The sequence below is a fragment of the Schistocerca piceifrons genome, unplaced genomic scaffold, assembly GCF_021461385.2.
Source record: "Schistocerca piceifrons isolate TAMUIC-IGC-003096 unplaced genomic scaffold, iqSchPice1.1 HiC_scaffold_1116, whole genome shotgun sequence".
NCBI lineage: Eukaryota > Metazoa > Arthropoda > Insecta > Orthoptera > Acrididae > Schistocerca > Schistocerca piceifrons.
The window spans coordinates 7,501-15,000 of record NW_025726925.1 but is presented as its reverse complement, the minus strand read 5'-3'; the positions used below and the strand labels follow the sequence as shown (position 1 = coordinate 15,000).

At 55.6% G+C, this 7,500-nt stretch overlaps 2 non-coding genes and 1 pseudogene across 2 annotated transcripts; all 3 read left to right on the top strand.

The window, feature by feature from the left end:
• Positions 1-3,240: 3,240 nt before the first annotated feature.
• Positions 3,241-5,149, top strand: LOC124727579. Its single transcript, XR_007007188.1, has one exon. It is a non-coding gene; the product is annotated as a small subunit ribosomal RNA (ribosomal RNA).
• A 351-nt stretch (positions 5,150-5,500) lies between these two features.
• On the top strand, positions 5,501-5,655 carry LOC124727577. The gene has a single exon (XR_007007186.1). It is a non-coding gene; the product is annotated as a 5.8S ribosomal RNA (ribosomal RNA).
• A 188-nt stretch (positions 5,656-5,843) lies between these two features.
• Positions 5,844-7,500, top strand: part of LOC124727583 — a 4,223-nt pseudogene continuing 2,566 nt past the window's right edge.

Genomic DNA, 7,500 nt, shown 5'->3' with positions numbered 1-7,500 from the left:
ACACCCACACATGTCCTATACAACGGTGCACCCAACATCACAATAGTACCTCCTGTCACAGCGCACAAACAATGACATGAGTCAAAGACACAGGTCTGACACAAGCATAGAATTGGAGCGCCGCCTCTAATAAGCCAAAGGTGCATCCTGACGTGACAAATCTGATCATGTCACAAGCATTCACTTACTATAATCACTATCAACGAACCTGCCGCCCCCGCCCCCCCCTACACCTTTCCTTACAACAACGTGTAACCTAACCTAACCTAACCTATGTTGTACCTTAACCTAACCTATGTTGTACCTTAACCTAACCTATGTTGTACCTTAACCTAACCTATGTTGTACCTTAACCTAACCTATGTTGTGCCTTAACCTAACCTATGTTGTGCCTTAACCTAACCTATGTTGTGCCTTAACCTAACCTATGTTGTGCCTTAACCTAACCTATGTTGTGCCTTAACCTAACCTATGTTGTGCCTTAACCTAACCTATGTTGTGCCTTAACCTAACCTATGTTGTGCCTTAACCTAACCTATGTTGTGCCTTAACCTAACCTATGTTGTGCCTTAACCTAACCCATGTTGTGCCTTAACCTAACCCATGTTGTGCCTTAACCTAACCCATGTTGTGCCTTAACCTAACCCATGTTGTGCCTTAACCTAACCCATGTTGTGCCTTAACCTAACCCATGTTGTGCCTTAACCTAACCCATGTTGTGCCTTAACCTAACCCATGTTGTGCCTTAACCTAACCCATGTTGTGCCTTAACCTAACCCATGTTGTGCCTTAACCTAACCCATGTTGTGCCTTAACCTAACCCATGTTGTGCCTTAACCTAACCCATGTTGTGCCTTAACCTAACCCATGTTGTGCCTTAACCTAACCCATGTTGTGCCTTAACCTAACCCATGTTGTGCCTTAACCTAACCCATGTTGTGCCTTAACCTAACCCATGTTGTGCCTTAACCTAACCCATGTTGTGCCTTAACCTAACCCATGTTGTGCCTTAACCTAACCCATGTTGTGCCTTAACCTAACCCATGTTGTGCCTTAACCTAACCTATGTTGTGCCTTAACCTAACCTATGTTGTGCCTTAACCTAACCCATGTTGTGCCTTAACCTAACCCATGTTGTGCCTTAACCTAACCCATGTTGTGCCTTAACCTAACCCATGTTGTGCCTTAACCTAACCCATGTTGTGCCTTAACCTAACCCATGTTGTGCCTTAACCTAACCCATGTTGTGCCTTAACCTAACCCATGTTGTGCCTTAACCTAACCCATGTTGTGCCTTAACCTAACCCATGTTGTGCCTTAACCTAACCCATGTCGTGCCTTAACCTAACCCATGTCGTGCCTTAACCTAACCCATGTCGTGCCTTAACCTAACCCACGTCGTGCCTTAACCTAACCCACGTTGTCGCCTAACGTAACCCACGTTGTCGCCTAAACCTGCTCTGTAATTGTTATACGACTCGTTCAATTAGTGTAGTGTTGCCCACCCGCAACCCTCGCAATATAGTTCGCTACTCGCACTCCCCGCTCCCCTGTGTATCGCTTCATGTTAAACACCTTGCAAGTCTTGCTCACTTTCCACATGCTCCTGCTGTACACTGTAATGTGGATGGCAGCAGGACGTACATGCCGCCCCTCCCCACGTCCCCACCTTGCCCCCTGCCTTCGCAAGCTGGTTGGTGAGAACTTTGCATGTTCAATGCCCTCCGCATGCGACGTACTCAGGCTACGTTGTGGTGCGGCCTGTGTCAACTGTCCGCTAATGTCGTACGCGTAAACCACAATCTGTACTGCACATTCGTCCTTATGTACTGAATGATACATCGTGGCACATGTGTGACCGTACAACGACTGCGCCCAAAAACGGCGGACCATACAGTGCAAATATTGTGCACGCAGCTACGTGTCGTCTCCCTATGAGAGCTGGATTGCAGTGTGGTACGCCATAGAGACGTGTGGGAGGAACGGACGCCGTGGATGGCGATCAGCATGAGCTGTCTGTTGATGTATTCGGACCTAGTCGTCTCTCCTCACACACCGTGATGGCATGGTGCACCGCGTTCCATATCTGCGACATGCTACAGAGGCCGGTTGACAGTCGTTCGAGCAATGGACATCGCATACGTACGGGGGCCACCTTCCACGTATTGTCTAGGCGTGCACATTTTGTTGCGTGTATGTGGGCAGACGTAGTGTGGCGTGACACCTGACACAGGCATGCAATAATCGTGGAAGTTGCAAATGGCGATGGACGCCTGCGTTTTCTGGTGAAGTTACGCAAATGAACAAATGGTAACCTGTTGTGGTGCGGTTGTTCTCGCTAGGGGTGAATCGGTGATGGCGACGATAGGTTGAGGTACTAACCGGTTGTTCCAGCGATACCCACCATGCCGACGAAACTGAACGGCATCTGGGTGTGAAGCGATACGCGGCGGTGGCTGGGTGGGACCGTCCCCGGCCGGTGAGGGGGCGCCTCCCGGCGTGCTGGCCGCGCGGTGCGTGGGCGCACGCGCTACAGCCGGCTGGTGGGGGCGGCCAGTGGCAGGCGCGCCGGCCGACGGACGCGGCAGGCGTCGCAGCTGCGCGCCGGCGCACCCTGCGCGCGGCGCCGTGCGGCCAAAGTAGGTCCTCGCGGGCCCGGTGCGAAGCGCGGTGGACATCTTCAGTGTGCTGGTCCGATTGAGGACTGTGTGCGTTGAGGATGCGCTGCCGCCCGGCGCTCGGCGCCGCGACGCCGTCTGCTGCTCGGTCGCCCCAGCGGTTCTCGCTGGTGGTTTGTATCGCAGCTGTGCGGATGTGTTGGCGCGTGCGCTGTGCTGGGAGAGTTCGCTTCGGCACCCAAGTGGGGCTTTTGTCCTTCTGTGGCGCTGGCGTTGGAGCTGCCGGTCACCGTAGGTGGCGCGTGTTGTCTCCCGCCGGCAATGCCACGACAGCACGCTCCCGGGCCTCTGTCGGCAGCGGCAAGCTCAGTTGGGAGCACGGGTGGTCGCACCGAAAGCGTCTACTCGCCTAACTCCGGGCGATTGCGCCTCTCTCGAACCCGACCAAGTACTTGGGACGGCGCTGCGCGCCGCCGGGACCTGAGAGGGTTTCGAGGTGTATTGTGCAGGGGAGCTCAGCCTCCTCCTGTTTGCAGAATGATTGAGCGGACGCTTGCGTGTTCGCGCGGGCCCCCGGGACACACTCCCGGGCGGCCGGCTGCTCAGCTCTAGTTGACGCAGCTCCCTGGTTGATCCTGCCAGTAGTCATATGCTTGTCTCAAAGATTAAGCCATGCATGTCTCAGTACAAGCCGCATTAAGGTGAAACCGCGAATGGCTCATTAAATCAGTTATGGTTCCTTAGATCGTACCCACGTTACTTGGATAACTGTGGTAATTCTAGAGCTAATACATGCAAACAGAGTCCCGACCAGAGATGGAAGGGACGCTTTTATTAGATCAAAACCAATCGGTCGGCTCGTCCGGTCCGTTTGCCTTGGTGACTCTGAATAACTTTGGGCTGATCGCACGGTCCTCGTACCGGCGACGCATCTTTCAAATGTCTGCCTTATCAACTGTCGATGGTAGGTTCTGCGCCTACCATGGTTGTAACGGGTAACGGGGAATCAGGGTTCGATTCCGGAGAGGGAGCCTGAGAAACGGCTACCACATCCAAGGAAGGCAGCAGGCGCGCAAATTACCCACTCCCGGCACGGGGAGGTAGTGACGAAAAATAACGATACGGGACTCATCCGAGGCCCCGTAATCGGAATGAGTACACTTTAAATCCTTTAACGAGTATCTATTGGAGGGCAAGTCTGGTGCCAGCAGCCGCGGTAATTCCAGCTCCAATAGCGTATATTAAAGTTGTTGCGGTTAAAAAGCTCGTAGTTGGATTTGTGTCCCACGCTGTTGGTTCACCGCCCGTCGGTGTTTAACTGGCATGTATCGTGGGACGTCCTGCCGGTGGGGCGAGCCGAAGGCGTGCGACCGCCCCGTGCGTGCTCGTGCGTCCCGAGGCGGACCCCGTTGAAATCCTACCAGGGTGCTCTTTATTGAGTGTCTCGGTGGGCCGGCACGTTTACTTTGAACAAATTAGAGTGCTTAAAGCAGGCAAGCCCGCCTGAATACTGTGTGCATGGAATAATGGAATAGGACCTCGGTTCTATTTTGTTGGTTTTCGGAACCCGAGGTAATGATTAATAGGGACAGGCGGGGGCATTCGTATTGCGACGTTAGAGGTGAAATTCTTGGATCGTCGCAAGACGAACAGAAGCGAAAGCATTTGCCAAGTATGTTTTCATTAATCAAGAACGAAAGTTAGAGTTTCGAAGGCGATCAGATACCGCCCTAGTTCTAACCATAAACGATGCCAGCCAGCGATCCGCCGCAGTTCCTCCGATGACTCGGCGGGCAGCCTCCGGGAAACCAAAGCTTTTGGGTTCCGGGGGAAGTATGGTTGCAAAGCTGAAACTTAAAGGAATTGACGGAAGGGCACCACCAGGAGTGGAGCCTGCGGCTTAATTTGACTCAACACGGGAAACCTCACCAGGCCCGGACACCGGAAGGATTGACAGATTGATAGCTCTTTCTTGATTCGGTGGGTGGTGGTGCATGGCCGTTCTTAGTTGGTGGAGCGATTTGTCTGGTTAATTCCGATAACGAACGAGACTCTAGCCTGCTAACTAGTCGCGTGACATCCTTCGTGCTGTCAGCGATTACTTTTCTTCTTAGAGGGACAGGCGGCTTCTAGCCGCACGAGATTGAGCAATAACAGGTCTGTGATGCCCTTAGATGTTCTGGGCCGCACGCGCGCTACACTGAAGGAATCAGCGTGTCTTCCTAGGCCGAAAGGTCGGGGTAACCCGCTGAACCTCCTTCGTGCTAGGGATTGGGGCTTGCAATTGTTCCCCATGAACGAGGAATTCCCAGTAAGCGCGAGTCATAAGCTCGCGTTGATTACGTCCCTGCCCTTTGTACACACCGCCCGTCGCTACTACCGATTGAATGATTTAGTGAGGTCTTCGGACTGGTACGCGGCATTGACTCTGTCGTTGCCGATGCTACCGGAAAGATGACCAAACTTGATCATTTAGAGGAAGTAAAAGTCGTAACAAGGTTTCCGTAGGTGAACCTGCGGAAGGATCATTACCGACTAGACTGCATGTCTTTCGATGTGCGTGTCGTGTCGCGCAACACGCTACCTGTACGGCTCGCCGTAGCCGTGCGCCGCGTGCGGAACCACGCGTGCCTCTCAAAACTAGCGGCAATGTTGTGTGGTACGAGCGCTGAAGCGCTGGAGCGGCTGGCCTGCGGCACCTGGCGCCTGGCGCCGGTTTTGAATGACTTTCGCCCGAGTGCCTGTCCGCTCCGGTGTGGAGCCGTACGACGCCCGTCGGCCGTGAGGCCGTTGGACACAGAACGCTGGAACAGGGGCCGCCACACGCCTCACTCCCGCCTATGCGACCGTCTCGAAAGAGACGGCGGAAACTGAGAAAAGATCACCCAGGACGGTGGATCACTCGGCTCGTGGGTCGATGAAGAACGCAGCAAATTGCGCGTCGACATGTGAACTGCAGGACACATGAACATCGACGTTTCGAACGCACATTGCGGTCCATGGATTCCGTTCCCGGGCCACGTCTGGCTGAGGGTCGGCTACGTATACTGAAGCGCGCGGCGTTTGCCCCGCTTCGCAGACCTGGGAGTGTCGCGGCCGCCTGTGGGGCCGGCCGCGTCTCCTCAAACGTGCGATGCGCGCCCGTCGCCTGGCGGTTCGCATACCGGTACTTTCTCGGTAGCGTGCACAGCCGGCTGGCGGTGTGGCGTGCGACACCTCGTACAACGACCTCAGAGCAGGCGAGACTACCCGCTGAATTTAAGCATATTACTAAGCGGAGGAAAAGAAACTAACAAGGATTCCCCCAGTAGCGGCGAGCGAACAGGGAAGAGTCCAGCACCGAACCCCGCAGGCTGCCGCCTGTCGTGGCATGTGGTGTTTGGGAGGGTCCACTACCCCGACGCCTCGCGCCGAGCCCAAGTCCAACTTGAATGAGGCCACGGCCCGTAGAGGGTGCCAGGCCCGTAGCGGCCGGTGCGAGCGTCGGCGGGACCTCTCCTTCGAGTCGGGTTGCTTGAGAGTGCAGCTCCAAGTGGGTGGTAAACTCCATCTGAGACTAAATATGACCACGAGACCGATAGCGAACAAGTACCGTGAGGGAAAGTTGAAAAGAACTTTGAAGAGAGAGTTCAAAAGTACGTGAAACCGTTCTGGGGTAAACGTGAGAAGTCCGAAAGGTCGAACGGGTGAGATTCACGCCCATCCGGCCACTGGCCTCCGCCCTCGGCAGATGGGGCCGGCCGCCCGCGCGGAGCAATCTGCGGCGGGGTCGTGTCCGGTTGCCTTTCCACTCGCCGCGGGGTGGGGCCGTTCCGGTGTGCGGTGGGCCGCACTTCTCCCCTAGTAGGACGTCGCGACCCGCTGGGTGCCGGCCTACGGCCCGGGTGCGCAGCCTGTCCTTCCGCGGGCCTCGGTTCGCGTCTGTTGGGCAGAGCCCCGGTGTCCTGGCTGGCTGCCCGGCGGTATATCTGGAGGAGTCGATTCGCCCCTTTGGGCGCTCGGGCTCCCGGCAAGCGCGCGCGGTTCTTCCCGGATGACGGACCTACCTGGCCCGGCCCCGGACCCGCGCCGCTGTTGGCTCGGGATGCTCTCGGGCGGAATAATCGCTCCCGTCAGCGGCGCTTCAGCTTTGGACAATTTCACGACCCGTCTTGAAACACGGACCAAGGAGTCTAACATGTGCGCGAGTCATTGGGCTGTACGAAACCTAAAGGCGTAATGAAAGTGAAGGTCTCGCCTTGCGCGGGCCGAGGGAGGATGGGGCTTCCCCGCCCTTCACGGGGCGGCGGCCTCCGCACTCCCGGGGCGTCTCGTCCTCATTGCGAGGTGAGGCGCACCTAGAGCGTACACGTTGGGACCCGAAAGATGGTGAACTATGCCTGGCCAGGACGAAGTCAGGGGAAACCCTGATGGAGGTCCGTAGCGATTCTGACGTGCAAATCGATCGTCGGAGCTGGGTATAGGGGCGAAAGACTAATCGAACCATCTAGTAGCTGGTTCCCTCCGAAGTTTCCCTCAGGATAGCTGGTGCTCGTACGAGTCTCATCCGGTAAAGCGAATGATTAGAGGCCTTGGGGCCGAAACGACCTCAACCTATTCTCAAACTTTAAATGGGTGAGATCTCCGGCTTGCTTGATATGCTGAAGCCGCGAGCAAACGACTCGGATCGGAGTGCCAAGTGGGCCACTTTTGGTAAGCAGAACTGGCGCTGTGGGATGAACCAAACGCCGAGTTAAGGCGCCCGAATCGACGCTCATGGGAAACCATGAAAGGCGTTGGTTGCTTAAGACAGCAGGACGGTGGCCATGGAAGTCGGAATCCGCTAAGGAGTGTGTAACAACTCACCTGCCGAAGCAACTAGCCCTGAAAATGGATGGCGCTG